This window comes from Elgaria multicarinata, chromosome 4 (genome assembly GCF_023053635.1).
Source record: "Elgaria multicarinata webbii isolate HBS135686 ecotype San Diego chromosome 4, rElgMul1.1.pri, whole genome shotgun sequence".
Taxonomy (NCBI): domain Eukaryota; kingdom Metazoa; phylum Chordata; class Lepidosauria; order Squamata; family Anguidae; genus Elgaria; species Elgaria multicarinata.
The window spans coordinates 16,474,661-16,494,422 of NC_086174.1; positions in this window are offsets into that span (position 1 = coordinate 16,474,661).

A 19,762-nucleotide genomic window follows, 5' to 3' on the forward strand; every position below is an offset into this window, starting at 1 on the left:
TTTCTTATTAAATTTGGCATATTCCAATGTTATCTTAACCCTCCCAAATGTAGCTGCAAAAAGTAATATATAAATAGTTCTTGAGGAAATAGATCTTCATAGTTCAGACATAACTGCAAATTCAAACATACCACGTTGCTTGTAGCCCAGTGGTATTACTATAATTCTAGGATCTACTCTCATACCAGCCCAATACTTTGATATGAAGCTCTCTTTCTCTCTCTTCAGGTGTTTCTGTAGCTACTGTGATATTGAAGGCTCGAGCTTCTCCAGAGGCCCAGGTGATCAGCTCCTGAAGGGACCACCAATGAGGGGAAGGCAGAAGAGCAAACGCCGAGGTCGGAAAGCTCATGCCATCGACTCCTGTAAAGACCACCAATAGCCGGAGACAACATTGCTATTGTATTATTCTGCCATGTTTATTTTGCTTGTTTTAGTAATTTAATTTGTAAACAGCCTTGGGTGCCTTTGCAGAAATGAATTAATTAACAGATTTGGCTACATACTCTCTGTGCCTCAAAAGTCGTGCTATGCTGAAATCTCTCCTTCAATTTCTGGGAAGTTTTCTCTCTCCTCTTACTCCAGCTCATTCTCAGAGTACTGCAGAATTCCCTTTTGGTGTTGTTTTTTGAGCTTGTCTTATCATGGCCAGTCATGTGTGGTTGGTTGGTTTTCTTCTTTCAATTATACATCTCTCTAACACCCTTCAGCCTCCCTGGCTGCCTGCACTTACGGAAGCCAGAGAAATCTGCAATAGAACCAAACGAGTTGGATTTTTTATGAATCTGACCCACAGATTCCACAGCAGACTAGCTTTTTGTAGGGTGACCATATGGAAAGCAGCACCTGGGGAAATTCCCTCTTCATCACAACAGTTAAAGTTGCAAGAGCCCTGTCCTCTTTTTGTATCAGGTCACTCTAGTATAGCTCCTGCAGCTATAATTGTTGTGATGAAGAGGGAATTTCACCAGGCGCTGCATGCATACAAACGGCACCTGCTGAAATTCCCTTTTCAATATAACTGTTAAAGATTCAGGAGCCCTGTCCTCCTTTTCATATAGGCAGCTTAGCTTTTTGTAAACCACCCAGAAAGCTTCGGCTATTGGGTGGAATAAAAATGCAATAAATAAATAAATAAATAAATAAATAAATAAATAAATAAATACATTTTCTCCTGTCAGATGGAGTCTGTGGACTTATGGAGCATTTCCTAATCTTTGGGCATTTTGTGCAAATTTTTTACATAGAAAAATGCACAAAATTTAAAAAGAACAGCCAATAATTTGCATTTCCCCCATAGGCTAAAGCATGAAAATGCAAGTTGGGGGGGGGGGAATTTTGCACATTTGCACAAATTTGGAAATTAAAGAATGGAACAGATTTGGCACAATCCGGGCGTCCTAACCTGTATGTCCTGCTATGGAAAATGGCTCCATGAGAGGAATTAGCTTATGGCATCTTCTCCTGAGCTTTAATTGAAGGATGGGATGCTAGGAAGGTTGCAGACTGCCAGAATTGGGATTCATCAAATCCTCCATTCTTCAGCTAGTCCTGTACCACAGGACTAGACATGCACCTAGGTGTCCCTATGAGAAGAAGACCTCATATCCTAGTAACACCTCAAGCTCTTCCTTTTCACAAAGTGCTGCTCTAACCAGCCACATTGGGTTGGGTAATAGCTTGCTAGAATGGAACCACGGTGTCTTTCCCCCTAGCTGTTGACTCTGAATCTGACAAACTCCTATATTGACCTACTGTATATCTGATAAAACACACTGTATTGAGACACTTGATGTTTCCCTAGCTGCCTGTCATATCTTTAAATTACATCTCCAGATTAAAATATACATTTTTTCCACCTGCCTTGCTGGACTCCTGCTCTCATATAACAGATAATTAGATTCCAGCTGAACAGAAGCTAATTTGTGGGTTTAATACAGAGCTGATTTTAACATGGTCATAAAATTCTTTTCCAAAACACTAACCATACTTCATCATTGCAATAAATCGAGTGGCTTCCAAGTATCACTACTTTGATCTCTTTTTACTTAGGTTGCTAATGAGAATGCACTTCTTTACTGCTATCTAATTGCTCCCTGTTTTGGAAACAAGGTAGGACTCTTAACAGAAGGAAACCAGGGAGAGTTACATTGGACTGCCTGGTTTTTGTTTCCCCCCATGCATCTTGTGCTGTGACGATCTGTTCCTCAGGTTCAAGGAAGCTGTTGTTTTCCTGGTCCATCATCTGTGGAATTTAATTGTGAACATTGCACAACAAATGATTTCCACAACAAAAGGCTTTCACAATAAAAGTTCACACACCGTTATTACAAAAGGTGCCACCCAATGTTGCCCAGAACCTTATTATTATTATTATTATTATTATTATTATTATTATTATTATTTATATAGCACCATCAATGTACAAGGTGCTGTACAGAGTAAGACAGTAAATAGCAAGACCCTGCCGCATAGGCTTACAATCTAATAAAATCATAGTAAAACAATAAGGAGGGGAAGAGAATGCAAACAGGCACAGGGTAGGGTAAGCAGGCACAGGGTAGGGTAAAACTAACAGTATACAGTCCGCACAACATCAAGTTTTAAAAGCTTTAGGAAAAAGAAAAGTTTTTAGTTGAGCTTTAAAAGCTGCAATTGAACTTGTAGTTCTCAAATGTTCTGGAAGAGCGTTCCAGGCGTAAGGGGCAGCAGAAGAAAATGGACGAAGCCGAGCAAGGGAAGTAGAGGCCCTTGGGCAGGCGAGAAACATGGCATCAGAGGAGCGAAGAGCACAAGCGGGGCAATAGTGTGAGATGAGAGAGGAGAGATAGGAAGGAGCTAGACCGTGAAAAGCTTTGAAGGTTAACAGGAGAAGTTTATATTGGATTCTGAAGTGAATTGGAAGCCAATGAAGAGATTTCAGAAGTGGAGTAACATGGTCAGAGCGGCGAGCCAAGAAGATGATCTTTGCGGCAGAGTGGTGGACAGAAACCAACGGACTGATGTGAGAGGAAGGAAGGCCAGAGAGAAGAAGGTTGCAGTAGTCCAACCGAGAAATAACCAGTGCATGAACAAGCGTCTTGGCAGAAGAGACAGACAAAAATGATCGAATCCTGGCAATATTATACAGGAAAAAACGACAAGATTTAGCTACTGCCTCAATATGAGGAATAAAGGAGAGCGAGGAGTCAAATATAAAGCCAAGGCTACGAGCTTCCTTGACCGGAGTAACCTGCACCAAAGCCAGAGATCGCATGATTTCGGCAGCGGAATGGGCCATTCTAGATCTCATACGAAAAATAGCCAGAGGCCTCTGGTGCAACAAAATGGATGTGGCAAATTCACTGAACTTTCCTATGCTGGGCGATGCAATTAGGGGCGGTGGCGTTATTGTGGCCCAAAGTTGTACCCGAAACAATCTGTGTCCCTGCTTTGCATGCATGCATGCCTCCAATGTGGTGAGGGAGTAGGGTTGTTGCGGTGGCTTTTTGTTTTGTGCACCCATCACCATAAATGGAGGAATTGGAACAGTTATTATGGCTTACACCAAGATTGACGAACTTGGAATGTGGGCCAAATCCAGCCCTGCTGGGGTACCAGTCTGAATCTGTGGGGTTCTCCAGATGACCACACCTCTTCCCACCCCCTTCCCCTTCTCCTAAATACTGATTGTTTGGTGGTTTTCTGGCTGTTGCACAGATTTTCCTAGGGCTGAACGAACTCACCTGCACCTATCTCAGCAGGCACTCACCCCATGCTTATCGGGCCATACGAGCCTCTTCTGAGGTTCAGCTTGGCCTGGAGAGCACTCAGCAACCACCCACCCTCACTGCCAAAACTGTGCACTTCCTCCCTGCGTCAATGATGGTTGCCATTGATGGAAGGGAGGGAATTTTGCAATTTCCGAAGCCTCCAGAAATTGCACATTTCTCCCACCCACCCCATTACATCAATGCTCGATTTATGCCTTTACCCTTTATGGACACAATTGACGCAATGAGGGAAATGCACATTTTCTAGAGGCACCATTGTTGCGCAATTTCCTCATGTTGCATCACTGACAGCTGCCATTGATTCAGGGGGGAAATGCACACTTTTGGCAGTAAGGACAGGCGGCTACTGATCATTTTCAGGCACTCCACGAATACTCAAGCAGGGTGTGAGCTCGAACCAAGTACGCCCGACTGGGTCTGATGGCACTGTTAGATCAATGTTCTTTTCACCCAAGGACGAAATCCAAACAGCCCTTAAGCACGACTCCACCATTCCAGCGACAGAGGGTTCAAAAGCGCTTTATTGATTAGTAATCAAGGCCTGGTCTCTTCAAAGGGAGCAATCAGACAAAAGACATAGGGAATACGGTACAATATTTGAACTTGCAAGGGGCAGGGCCCAGTAGCAGCATTAACCAATCAGAACATAACACTGGGGCATAGCTAATTATGCTAAACAGTTCTGTAAACAATACCTTTGGCCTGACAGTAAGTTACAGAAGTTAACTTCGACACAGCAGCACTGGAGACAGCTGGAGACAGAACACTTGTTTATGTTTAGATAAGAAGGATATAAGGATGCACACAAGGAGACATTCTCATACAGGGCATCATGAGATTTTGCTTGGTGTGCAATGGAAACTTTACAGTTTCCTGTTAAAAATGGAGGTGGTTATGCTAACAACACAGACATGGGGTGTGTGTGTGTGTGTGTGTGTGTGTGTGTGTGTGTCTGCTGGACTCCCATACCCACTTGGGAGCTCACGACATCCCTAAATTTTCTCCATTCTAAAAGGTTGAAATGCCTCTCCCAAACTTTAGTTGCTGGCAATAAGAGCTTTAAGCTAGAATATGATGATACATTTTTAACAAGGGTTTGTCTAAGGGTTTGCCTTTTTAATAAGGGTTTGTCTAACTTGCACAATTGTTGGAGATGTAATGCATCTAATGCGTCTTTAACTGATAAGTTTTTGCAGTGCCCCATAGTTGTTCCTTTTTGGGCGGAGGTAACAATAAGGATGAACTTTGTACTGAAACAAAATATAATATGGAACAATGTGCATGTCCTCCTAAACTACCTACCGGCTTCTTGGAAGTTAACACATAGTCAGTGCATATGGATCTTCAGAGCTATTCCGACAGCTAAAAGACTTATGCTATCACATTGGAAGGACAAATCCACACCTCCCATAATGCAATGGGTCAAGGACCTAATAACATTATCAACTTTTCAACGGATGTTATATAGACACAACTTGCAAGTGGTTAAATACATGGATATTTGGTCTGCTTTTCTTGAAACCTTTGTATAACTCTCTCCCTTTCTATGAATGGTATACATGATGGAAATTGATGATAATCCTATATATGTAATGGCCATTCTCATCAGACCACGTATGATTGCTTGAATTTTCCTCCTATGTTCTGTTTAAGATCTAATGTTAACACATGTCCCATTCTAGCTCTGATCTTACTCCCTTTTACCCTTGATTTTTATGTATTAAAATGTATTATTAATGATATGTTTTATATGCTTAGGTTATCTTATTGATCTTTTGCTTGGAATAACTGTAACTTTCTTTTTCTGGTCTATTGGCTGTAAATAAAGGATTGATTGATTGATTGTATGTTCCCCCCATTTTCACAATGTGTTTTCTGTTCTGTTTTGTTAACATTCACAATAAAAAAGGGGGGAAAGTGTTTGGTGCTTGGGGCTCTGACCTTTTTTACTTTGAACCCACCCTCTCTCCCATCCCAATTAACAACCCAAACAAATGCCAATTTAAAGCATACAGGTGAGGGGGGGGGGACAGGATGGCTATATACCAAAATCTAGGTATAGGCGAACATGTGATGTTTGAGATCTCTAGAATTCTCCAAACATTGCCTCCCCATTCATCTTGCATATGATTCCCATTTTGCTTGTGATTGCTACTCGATCTGCACAAACAGGAAATTTGTGCAAATTGATCAGTAATTGAATGGGAACTTTGTGCAAATCTCCCCAAATTTGCGCAAAATTCCCCATTTGCACAAATTTCCTCCATAGACCAAAGCAGTGCTAGGTCAGTCTAGTGAGGAAATGTGCAGAAATGACATAAAATTGTGCAAATTAAACTGGGCATCGGGAACGAGGTGAATGCAGACATGTATTTGACAATTTGAAAATATTTTGGGTGGACACATGCCTCACACTCACATTTAGACCTTTGATTGGGGCAGGCTTGCATGATTTGGAAACAGAAACAAAATCCTCATACATTCCTACCAAACTTTAAATGTAGTTTGAAGCCAACCCAAAGAAGAATGCCTCATTTAAGGCTGAGACATTCAGCTGAAATATTTGCTATGGTGATGCCCTTGCTAATAGATTTCCCATCCCAGTTCTGTGCCTTTGGTGGGTACTTCACAGCTTGTAATATCATCTTTTGAGTTTTCCTGTATCCACTCCAGTTTCCAAGCAAATTATAATGTGGTGGTTCCAATTGTATGCCGTCCTGAGATCCTAATGATATAGGGCGAGATACAAATGCTTTAAACAAATAAATAAAAAAAATTGTTGGAGTTAAGCATGGGTGGGAAGGGAATCCATTGCCACATGGAGACTATGAAGCAAACATAATATGCTGTTAGATTCATCAGTGTGGTGTAGTAGCTAAAATGTCAGACTGGGAGTCGGGAAATCCAGTTTCTAGTCTCCACTCGGCCATGGAAACCCCCTGGGTGACGTTGGGCCACTCACAGACTCTCAGCCCAACCTACCTCACAGGGTTGTTGTTGTAAGGATAAAATGGAGAGGAGGAGGATTGGAGGAAAAAAGGTGGGATATAAATGCAATAATAAATAAATAAATAAATAAATAAATCATGAGCAAGGGAGTTCCACAGTTCCTCATTTGGTGGACTTCAAGAATATCTCTGGACATGTCCTTCTACTTCAACATTGGCATACAGTTTATGTAGTGAAAGGTGAGTCTATTGTAGATCTATAAGTGTAATATAGCAAAGAAAGAAAGATGTATCAGTGTGTCTTCCATCATTCAAATGTATGTGTATTTTGAATTCAAATTTTAGTAAGACCTCTCGTGTTTGGTCCTATATCTTTATAATTCCCCCTTCTTATTCTTGACTCATTTTTCCTGTTTAAATTATATTCATGTGGCCACACAACTATCAGCTGATCCCACAATGCTAAAGATATCCCACCGGCAATTATCAATCTAATAAGTTACAGAGCTGAATATGAAAGAGGCTGAGAGACGCAGCAGAGTTTTCACAGCCAGGTATTATGCAAATCAGTATTTTTGTTGACATTGTTCCTGTTCCTTGAGGTAAAAACAATCTCTCAGGATGATCAATACCCTGGATTTATTTCTCTTTTAAAGGCTGCAATGAAACGTCTTCTTTGGTCCAATTCCAAACACTTTGTTCCATGCATCCAAGGAGGTTTTGGAAGGTCAAAACCGTAATGGACACATTTACACCCTTGTCATATTTATCCACGATTGTTTTGTTTGCCAAAATGGATTTGCATAATTCTGCTAGTACTGAGTGTCTTTAATATAGCACTAGGTCCCATTACAGATCCCCAACCCCACCTCCAACGATATGCAAATTATGTCACAATTCAAACTATTATACAACAGGGGAAAATACACATGTGAAACTGTAAGGCAGGAAAATAACAGGAATAATTGGGTTGGTTCCATACATCCCAAGCACTTAGGTGTGCCAACAGTCACTTAAAATACATAAATCCTGGCCTTAGTATTTCATGTTTTCTCTTTGTTTAAAAGAGCAATAACTAGAATGTTTTAAGAGAATAATTCCCTTGAAATCCTGCTTTCCTCAGAACATATCCACCATTCCTTGCTGCATCCTGTGAACAGCTTCAGTCATCGATATTCGCCAACAACTTGGCGATTCATTTGATGTGTCTTGCTTTGTTTGTGACCTTGGATATGCAAACTGGGGATGAAAAATGATGCTGCGAGGAAGGCTCCTTTCAAAACCTTGGGAGATGAACACAAAAGTATCAGCAAGAAGTGGAGCTTATAATACAAAGGAGGATTCGTCTTAAGGAATGCTGCAGTAGATTTGAAATGCTTTTGCCATAAACAATCTCAAAATACCAACACCACAGTGTGGTAGTTGATGGCCAACTAACAGCCCAGGAGCCCAAGTCAAGCCATGGGGTAATTTAATGTGGCTTTTAAGGCCTTGCTTTTATCAGCACACACGGTATCAACTTTGTCCACAGCTTCATTTGAAATGGAGGCAAAACATAAGAACATACAGAGGCCCACAGCTAGACCAAAGGTTTCTCCTGGGATTATCCAGGGTTCACCCCTACCTGAGCACTGGATCCCCTGTGTGTCACCTAGATGAACAGGTTTGACACCTGGATGATCCAGGGATAAACCCAAGGTCTAGCTATGGCCAGAGAGCCATGCTGGATCAGACCAAGACCTTCAGCAAGGGACCCCCCTCCCCCAATTTACAATGGAATCAAATCTTTTGGCATCAGCCAGGGGACCTAGGGACACTGGTGGGACTGTACCCCCTGCCTCACAGGACTAACATCAAGCCAAGGGGGAGACCAACCTGGCCCCATCCATCAGCCTGAGAAGGAACAGCTTCAGGAGGCTCACTTCCTCCCTTTTTCACCACAAGGAACATTTGGCTCCCACTTACACTTTCCCTGAGACTAGAGAGCAGGAGCGAAGCAAGTTCTGGCTTCCGCCAATGGCCAGGGCTTCGAGTCCCACTGGGAGTATTATGAACGCAACAAGAAGATGAACCTTCCATAGTCAACAGAAGGAGCAACTGCAGGGCACTCAGTTCCCCACACCCTGACACTTTGCTCCAACAGCCTACTGCCCTAGAACTGCAGCAGAACTCAGCACTCAGGGCCCATCCATCAATAATAAACTGGAGCCACCAACTCTGATTCAATGCAAGGACACCAGCAAGGAGAGGTCAACCTGGCCCAAGCTGTTTATAGATCCTCATTTTTTTCTGGCCTTTTCTTTTCAGTCTGTAAGCATGACGGCAGAGCCTGCCTCACTTGCTCTCATGGACCAAGGCCATTTCTACACCAGCCCGAAAGTGCGGGCTGGTCACGGCCAAGTCCTTCTGCATCCAAATGACGCACAAGGACTCCCAGGAGGAAGGACGGATGAGAATGGGTTTTCCCAGGGATAAGTACTCCCTGGAAAAATCCGATTCTTTCCACAGTCTCAGGATCGTCCTGAGACTGTGGGGTGTGTGGCCGCCCATCCTGGCTTCTTCCCTCCTCCCCACAAGTAATGGGGATCAGTAGAGGGAGGGAGTCAGGCGGAGAGGAATTGGGGGTGGAGGGGAGCAGGGTTGGGGTTTTTTATAAAAAAAAAAACCTTACATTTAGTTGGAGCGCACGTACACTGTGAAAATTAAAATGGCAGGTGTGACATCCTCCTTCCTCCTAGGATGTTGTGCTCGCAATCAGGATATCGTGAGATCCTCCCCCCTCCTTCCCTCTATACTGGGTTGGTGTAGAAATGGCCCAAGACATGTTGGGCAATGAGCTGCAGCAGTAGATGTTCCCTCTCAGTGGAGACATGCCAATGAGTAAAACTACAACTTGCTGCAGTTCTCCAAATTCCATCTCAAAGTTCATTTCAATTGAAGTCCACATCAAATTGCAAGTGTTGTTAAGAACATAATAAGAGCCGTGTTGGTTCAGGCGAAGGGTCTATCTGGTCCAGCACTTGAATTTTTGAAAAGTGTGCATTCTTCTCCTATGATATGCTTTAATCACACTTTAATCATGGGAAAAGAAGGTATCCATTTCAAAAATGCATACATTTCACAAGTTCCAAAATGTGCACAAATATGCTTTTATCATGGGAGAAGAATGCATACTTTTCAAAAATTCACACAACTGATGCATATATTTGGAAAGATATGCACAGAAAGATTTGCATGGATTTTCATGAGAATGAAAAACTGAAGCCTATCAGTGGTTACTAGTCCTGATGACTAAGTTCAACCTCCAGTATCAGAGGTAGTTGTTGGGGAACATGGGTGGGAGGCTGCTGTTGCACCATGTCTTTTTTGTGGTTCCCTGCTTGACAACAGGTTGCCAGTGTGTAAACAGAGTGCTGGACTAGATGGACCCTTTGCCTGGTCCAGCATGGCTCTCCTTATGTTCTTATGTTCCTAACAACACTTGCAATTCGATATGGTCTTTCATTGAATTCACACCTTCTAGACCAATCTGCAGTCAAAGTCTGTATATATCATCCAGAATTTTGGAAATGTACTCATTTTGAAATGTATGCATTTTGGAAATGTACACCTTCTTTCCCCATGATTAAAGCATATTTGTACACATTTTTGTAATGCGCTCATTTTGAAATGTACACAATGTACACATGCTGTCAGAAATAGATGGGCTTTGCAGATTGGTCCAGAAGGTGTGAATTCAATGAAATCCTGATCAAAGCCAAAATGAAATGAATTTCTCTAGCATTCTTACCCCTTGCACATCCAAGTCAAGGTGCAGAGTACCAAAAGCAACCAACTTATTCTGGAACATGTGTCAGAACATCCCACAAGCTCCTCCCCCATGACTGGCAGTCAAGACATACTGCTACAAAATAATTAGCCATGTGCTCTTGTTGCATGATACCTAAATTAGTTGCTCCACTCTGTCTGGATATACTAGGACTGGCCTAGTATATCCAGCCTCCAGATCATCATGTGGATAATAGAATATCCTGTGAAATACAGAAGATGGTTGTCCTTGGATTTCATTAAACAAACCTGGGAGATACAAAACCATTTAGAATCATAGAATCATAGAATAGTATAGTTGGAAGGGGCCTAAAAGGCCATCAACTCCAACCCCCTGCTCAATGCAGGAATCCATCCTAAAGCATACCTGACAGATGGGCCACAGCTAGACCTAGGCGGTAGCTACACCTAAGGTTTATCCCAGGATTGTCCTGGGGTCAAACCTGTTTATCTAAGTGCCACACAGGGCATCCAGCGCTCAGGCAGGGACGAACCAGGGTGATCCTGGGATAAACCTTAGGTCTAGCTATGGCCATGGTTGTCCAGCTGCCTCTTGAAGGCCTCTAGTGTGGAAGAGCCCACAACCTCCCTAGGTAACCGGTTTCATTGTTGTACTGCTCTAACAGTCAGGAAGTTTTTCCTGATGTCCAGCCGGAATCTGACTTCCTTTAACTTGAGCCCATTATTCCGTGTCCTGCACTCTGGGAGGATCGAGAAGAGATCCTGGCCCTCCTCTGTGTGACAACCTTTTAAGTATTTGAAGAGTGCTATCATGTCTCCCCTCAATCTTCTCTTCTCCAGGCTAAACATACCCAGTTCTTTCAGTCTCTCTTCATAGGGCTTTGTTTCCAGACCCCTGATCATCCTGGTTGCCCTCCTCTGAATATGCTCCAGCTTGTCTGCGTCCTTCTTGAATTGTGGAGCCCAGGACTGGAAGCAGTACTCTATATCCAATATTAGTTAGTTTGTTTGCTTGCTTGCTTGTTTCAAAGCCCCATTTGGGAGGTGGAAACAGGAACTGCTAGTATTATCTAAACACTTTTTCCTTCCCCCAAAAAATGTATTTCATCTTAAAATGTTAACTGCTCCAGAAATGCAGGATATTGATGGTTTTCTTCCATTAGGCATTGCTTGCAGAACTTGACCTTAGTGACACAATCCTCTTCCATTAAGTCCTGGACAATTTATATTCAGTAAGCATACTTATACAGTTTCATCGCAACATCAACAAAGACCTCAGGTGTTAAGCATTATGGTACTGTTCACTCTTTTGCTTCATCTCAAGTAGATTGAGAGCTTTTAACTTTTTATTATTAATAATTCCTACAAAGGCTTTATATCAACTCTGGTATTGCACCTTTAGTGTGACTGCAACTCTAAATCTCAGCATCGCTCATCTGAGCCACAATCATGTGGGATCAATCTCCTTCATTCATGCTGTAAACCTTAAGGAAATGGTAAGTAGGGATGGCCAAGCTGAAGCCCGCTCGTGCCATGCACCACCCATTGATGGCCACCCGACCATGTTTGCCACATGCAGGAAGCCACCAGTTGGTCCACAGGCACCTGGCAGGTGGCACCTCTGCCAAGCCACAAAATGGCAGTGCAAACTTTTCCATAAAGAGCCATTTTGCACAAATGTTCTTTTAATTTTGCCTCTTCACAATCACCATTTGCTGCCGTTTTGTGAGTCAGCATACCAGCAGGGACTACTATGGTTGCCTGACTTAGCACACACTGAGTCAGGCAAGCACAGGGGTCTGCCAACTCCAGTCGTGGGGGTGGAGTGGGCAAAGCTGGCAAGAAATCACTGAACCTCCGGCCCCAACTGGATGCCCATGACATCCCTAATGAGAAGCCTCAAAACCACAGCCAACTAGTGGTGGAAAGAAGATTCTTCCAAGGAGTTGATGGAACAGACTTTACCCTGTGCAGCTGGGTGGACTTAGGTGTATGTTTTGTTGTACAGTCCGGAGCTTTGGTAAAGCCAGATTTAGGATTAAAACACTTCTGGCAGGTACCTCAAATAGCGGAAAACTATATATGGTACAGACGTTTCTTTTTCTAACCTTGAATGGTGCTGGTAATATGGAGAGACCTGTTTTACAGAAGAAGATGATGAAGAAGAAGAAGAAGAAGAAGAAGGAGAAGGAGAAGGAGAAGGAGAAGAAGAAGAAGAAGAAGAAGAAGAAGAAGAAGGAGGAGGAGGAGGAGGAGGAGGAGGAGGAGGAGGAGGAGGAGGAGGAGAAGAAGCAGCTCTTCTACCCAGAGGACCTTTTCTTCTGCCAGTCCCAAACTGTGGAATGGCCTGCCGGGAGAGATTCACCAACCTAACAGTCTTTCTGAATTTTAAAAAAACTATAAAGATTGATCTCTTCCAGCAGGCCTACCCAGTCAAATTTTACAATGTCTGGCTGTTATTTTAATAATGAATAATAATAATAATAATAATAATAATAATAATAATAATAATAATAATAATAATAATATATTTCTTACCCACCTCTCCACTTGGATCAAGGCAGGGAACAACAGTGAATATAAAACACATAAAAACTGATTAAAAACATAGTATACATGATTAAAACATCCTTAAAACATACCAGAAAAAACATTCCAAATTTTCACTGCCAGAATAATAATAATAATAATAATAATAATAATAATTTATTACATTTTTATACCGCCCCATAGCCGAAGCTCTCTGGGCAGTTTACAAAAGTTAAAAACAGTAAACATTAAGAAGTATACAAAATTTAAAACAATCAAAAACGTAAGAACAACAGTATAAAAAACTACAGTTCTGTCGTCCATTAAAAGACAAAGTTAGCTGTTAAATGTTTATTATTATATGTTTTTAATCAGTTTTATATATTGTAGTATGTTTATATTTGATATTGTACCCCACCTCAATCCAGTAGGAGAGGCAGGTAAGAAAGAATGATGATGATGATGATGATGATGATGATGATGATGATGATGATGACGACGATGATGTTACTCATTTCTCTTGGGTTGGATCTGCTTGCAATTTGTTAAAATGTTGTGTGAGGTGGGTTTTTTGCCTTTATTATTATTTTATTTATTACAAATATAGCCGTCACTTTTCTGGTGACGAAGTTCTTACTGTAGATATTTCTTCTGGATTGACTGCCAGCGACTGAACATACTATTTATACTACCTTGTTATAGCTACTTATTCTGAATTCTTCAGCTGACATCATTGCTCTGGTGTAACCTGTCTTCCACAGCACTTTGTTGAAATCATTGACAGGAGAAGACATCTGGGCCCCAGGGCATTAGATCATTGATGGGCAGTAAGCCATGTGGGATAGACCTGCAGTCTGCAAAGAGAAATGTTTTGGACCTACAAGTCAAAAGTGTGGTGCATAGTATATTCTACAGCAACTGTACCCAGAAGACCTGTAGCCCTCCAGGTATTGTTGGACTACAGTTCCAATCTGTTTCTCACCCCAATGACTATGCTGCAAAGGCTGATGGAAAATGCAGTCCTACAACATCCTGTGAATCACATGTTGTCATTCATTCATTCATTCTTTATTGTTTGTAGCCAATGGCCATCACAACATCATAAAACATTAAAACATTTAAACATTAAAACATTAAAACATTAATCTGATTAAAACCGTTGAAACGGTAGGACAAGTTAACACATTAAGCAAAATAGAGCAGCAATAAAACACGTTATCTTAAATCAATGCCATACTCTTTGTGTTATTGTCTACCTTACCCAAGGTCAGAATCCAGACCTGCCACAAAAGCTCTCCTTAACTTTAATGCTGCTAGGGCAAATAGGGCCACCCTGTAGCTTACAAAGTTGTCTGTGGCCACAGCTAGACCTAAGGTTTATCCTGGGATCATCCAGGGTTCGCCCCTGCCTGAGCATTGGATCCCCTGTGTGTCACCTAGATGAATAGGTTTGACCCCTGGAAGATCCAGGGATAAACCTTAGGTCTAGCTATGGCCTGTGTCTGCCAGCAACCACCTGATTTTGAACCCTTCTGTGTGGCCTTCAAGGAAGTTTAGAAAGGGGAGGATGAATTTGGTCCGTGGTGATTTATATAGGTGGCAGTGAAGAACATAAAGAGCCAAGTCCTCAACTTGGCCTCACATGTTGTCCATCCCTACCCTAGACTTTCCAAACAAAGCTTCCTTGAACTTCTGGGTTACCAGTTTTTGAGAAAACAGTCATTTAAAATGCTGTTGTTCCTGTCTTTAGGCTTCTTTAGATTAAAGGGAAATCCCATTCACTTATTGGCACTTTGCTTACTGCTTCTCTTCCGCAATTGTAGGGACCTGAATTACACAGGAAGAGATGGGCGACCTTGTGGTCTGTAATTGAAAATGTCCTCTCCTCTCTGTTCTCATAGTATTGAATCGGACAGCACCCTCTAGTGGGGGTTTTGTAGCACAACTTCAGCTGCACACGGTAAGAAATCCTGAGATATTTCAGAAGAATCGGGATATCCAAAGTTTTTCATTATTACTATTATGTTTTAGAAAAACGGAATAACAAGGGGAAGAAGCGGGAGATGTTCAGGAGGTTCACAACATTGTCAAAAATGACCTGCAAACTTCCATGAGTGGCCAGTCACAAACATGATATAAATTGCTTGTTTAGAGAAGCCCTTTGTATTTGAATAATTGTGTTTTGAATTTCTTAAATTACAGGTCAGTGAGTGGGCTGGAAATACATTTTTCCAGATACATGAGAGTCCCTGGTTTCCTGGCTTGTGGGGTGGTGGTGGTATTGAGTGTTTAAGTGTAGCAAGACAAAGATAATGTCTAGAAGTAGACCATTGATTGTGATACAGAACAAGCGTTGCTATGTTTGTTGTATTTACATACATCTTTGAATGCAATTTCCTATATGTGGATTAATGTAGAAATGGGGTAGAACAGGCTTGCGATTGAACACATGTGAAAGAAACACGGTCCAGAGATTGTTTGATTCATCCATCCCTGTCCAATTATGCTACTCGATCCATACCCACTATATTATCTTTTCGAGTCTACTATTACAAATAGTACTTTCACTAGAAAAGTAACGCTAGCACAGCACACTCATTAGGTGGGTCTTATCTCTGGCTGGCAACAATAGCTTCTCCTTTATGTTCCTTTTTTGTCTTTCTTTCTTTCTTTTTTTCTTTTGCAAACAAAGATCTCCTCCACGGCCCAGTGCTGTCAGGTGGCCTATCTCCCTTTCTCCCCCATTTGTTCAGCTAATGCCAGCACTGAGGATTTAAAATTAAATTACAAAAAACGCATTCATAGATCATAGGGATAAGGCCGGTATCTTTCGCCGCGCTTGACAGGATGCAGTGTATTAATAACAATGCAATAAATAGCTATGGCTCACACCTCTTCTTTCACATGCTTGTGATGTGGCTTTAAAATAATGAGGAGCAGTGGGCAGGAAGTGTAACACTGAATAAGTCAGGCCAGCTCTAGTAAATATTTGTTTCATCTGATGAAAAATACATTGTCTTTTCATATGTATTATATGGTTTGTGGGGGATGGGAGGTAGCTAAGCCTTCAGCTCTCTCATTTGGAGTTCTGGATGGGGTTGCACTCCCTCTGAAAGAGCAGGTGCGTAGCTCGGAGTACTTGGGGTCGTAGAATCATAGAATAGCAGAGTTGGAAGGGGCCTACGAGGCCATTGAGTCCAATCCCCTGCTCAATGCAGGAATCCACCCTAAAGCATCCCTGACAGATGGCTGTCCAGCTACCTCCAGCGTGGGAGAGCCCATGACCTCCCTAGGTCATTGGTTCTATTGTTGTACTGCTCTAACTTTCAGGATGTTTTTCCTGATGTCCAGCTGGAATCTGGCTTCCTTTAACTTGAGCCAGTTATTCTGTGTCCTGCACTCTGGGAGGATTGAGAAGAGATCCTGGCCCTCCTCTGTGTGACAACCTTTTAAGTATTTGAATTGTGCTATCATGTCTCCCCCCAATCTTCTCTTCTCCAGGCTAAACATGCCCAGTTCTTTCAGTCTCTCTTCATAGGGCTTTGTTTCCAGACCCCTGATCATCCTGGTTGCCCTCCTCTGAACGCGCTCCAGCTTGTCTGCGTCCTTCTTGAATTGTGGAGCCCAGAACTGGACGCAATACTCTAGATGAGGCCTAACCAGGGCCAAATAGAGAGGAACCAGTACCTCACATGATTTGGAAGCTATACTTCTATTAATGCAACCCAAAATAGCATTGGCCTTTCTTGCAGCCATATCACACTGTTGGCTCATATTCAGCTTGCGATCTACAACAATTCCAAGATCCTTCTCGTTTGTAGCATTGCTGAGCCAAGTATTCCCCTTCTTGTAACTGTGCATTTGGTTTCTATTTCCTAAATGTAGAACTTGGCATTTATCCCTATTAAATTTCATTCTGTTTTCAGCCCAGCCCTCCAGCTTATCAAGATCACTTTGAAGTTTGTTTCTGTCTTCCAGGGTATTAGCTATCCCACCCAATTTTGTGTCATCTGCAAATTTGATCAGCATTCCCTGCACCTCCTCGTCCAAATCATTAAAAAAAATGTTGAAGAGCACTGGGCCCAGGACTGAGCCCTGCGGTCAACTTTGGCTGATCTGCCAGCCACGGCCTTTTCTGGACAGGGATAACCTAGCCGCAGTAATACTGTAACTTCCCTATTAGACTATTGCAATGCACTCTATGTGGGGCTACCCTTGAAGACGACTTAGAAGTTGCAGCTAATGCAAAATGCAGCTGCACCGTTCACTGGAACATCTCATAGAGACCATATAGCACCGGTCTTAAAGGAATTGCACTGGCTGCCAATACATTTCCGGTCAGAATTCAAGGTGTTGGTAATGATGTTTAAAGCCCTAAATGGCTTGAGATTTCGATACTTGAGGGACCGCCTTTCCCTATATCTGCCTGCCTGTGACCTGTCAGAGTAGCCCTTCTCTGCGTCCCACCAATGCGGGATATACACTATGGTGGGACATGGGAGAGGGCTTTCTCTGTTGTAGCACCCCAGCTGTGGAATGCTTCATTTCAGCGTCAGTTTAAGACATGGCTTTTTAACAAAGCCTTTGATGGTTAAATCCACTAGCTTGCACACTGTCTTGTTTTGGTTGGATTTTACCGTTTTAAAATTCCATACAGGTTTTAACATATTAATGGTTGAATTTGTTTTAGAACTTCATATTTATTGTTCTATTTTATATGTATGATTTTATCTGTTCGCCGCCCTGAGATCCTTGTGATATAGGGCGGGATATCAATGTTTTAATAAAGAAATAAGGATGCTCCATTGGAGCATAACAACCTCTGCACTCAAAGCTGGACCAAAAATTCTCAAAGGAGAACTTCCAGACAAAGTGGGAGTGGGAGGGGATTGCCCCACCTCTTCTACGGCCTGCTTGCAGCTTGACAGCAGTGACTATGGTTGTTCTCTTCAATGTGGTCAGCTCTTATCCCCTCCCTAAATAAGCATCAGAGTATGATGGTATCTTCCTGCAAGGGGCGAGAGTTCTGCAACCAGCCCAGCCGGTTTCAAAAGGAGTCCTGAAGCTGCTAGGTATCTTCTGCTCCTCTGTTCTGGAAAAATTGCCCCTGCCCAAGCTCCCCTCACCATGAAGCTGCCCTCTCAATTCACCTTCACATATTCCTTGTGTGAACGGGCATCATGTGTTTAAAGGAGCTGGGGTGATCCTGCCACTCGTCATGCCTCCTGCGTTGTTATGCCATGCCATGATGCCCCAGCCCCAATTTATTTAATTTATTTATTTATTACATTTATATCCTGCCTTTTTCCTCCAAGGAAAATTATGTGGCATACATAATTCTCCTCTTCCTCTCCATTTTATCCTCACAACAACAACCCTGTGGGGTACGTTGGGTTGAGAGTGTGTGACTGGCTCAAAGTCACCCAGTGAGCTTTCATGGCCAAGTGGGGACTAGAACCTGGATCTCCTGACTACCAGTCCAACACATTAGCTACTACTCCACCCTGGCTCTCCATGCTTTAGACTGGGGGAATGTGATCAGGGTTCCAGATCAGAAGAGGCCTACAGGAGTGGAGTTCTATGTGCATCCCTACCACAGGAGTAGTGTAGTGGCTAGAATATTGGACTGGGAGTCAGGGGATCTGGGTTCTAGCCCCCACTCAGCCATGAAAGCTCACTGGGTGACTTTGGGCCAGTCACAAACTCTCAGCCCAACCTACCTCACAGGGTTGTTGTGTTGTTGTGAGGATAAAATGGAGAAGAGGAGGAGGATTATGTATGCTGCCTTGGGTTCCACTTTAAAGCATCCCTAACAGATGGCTGACCAGCTGCATCTTGAAGGCCTCTAGTGTGAGAGAGCCCACTGCCTCCCTAGGTCATTGGTTCCTTATTTGGGTGTCCCCAGATTTCTTGCTGAGAGAGGGGAAAGGTCCTCTTCAGTGGGGTGGGGTGGGGGAAAGATGAATGAATTCATTTTTATGGATTGGACAGATGTATTGTCATATTGTTGTTACTACTTTGGACTTCTATTCATTTGTATTTTGGAATACTGTTTTATTATCTCACCTATCACTGATATTTTGCATCAATTGTGTCATCCTCTTTTGATGTTAGGGGCTTTGGGCTTCCCTCAGGAAGGAAAAATGGATTATAAGGACAGAAATACATGAAATAATAATGAAGATAGTCCCCAGACAGGCATCTGGGGTAGGGATAGTTGAAAATTTTTGTTTCAGTTTCTTTTTTGATCAGGATTTTACCCAGTTCGCACCTTCCAGACTGAGCACAGACTCAGATGCCATCTCCGGTCAAAGTCCATAGATTTCTGTGCTTGCAATGTGATTTGCGGACCAAACCACATGCATTTGACAGCATGTGGACATTTCAAAAATGTGCATGAAGAGATGCATACTTTCCAAAAATGTGCAAAAATACACATTAAGCAATGGAAGAAGAATGAGTACATTTTTAAAAAATGAGCACTGTTGATGTGTACCTGTGTTAACAGACTAAAATATGAGGTGGGTTTGAACGTGAAAAGAGAACAGCACAGTTCACAATTAGGGATGTCCGTCACTGGGAAATCCACCCCTGCTTTGGCTCGCCAGAGCTTTGTGGTAGGCTTTGTGGTAGTCAGCATTTGTGGACCAAGTCGTGGCTTTTCCCCCAAACTCTGTGAGCATTTTGCATTTTTTTTTCTTTATTTGTGGTGAGTTGGAATTT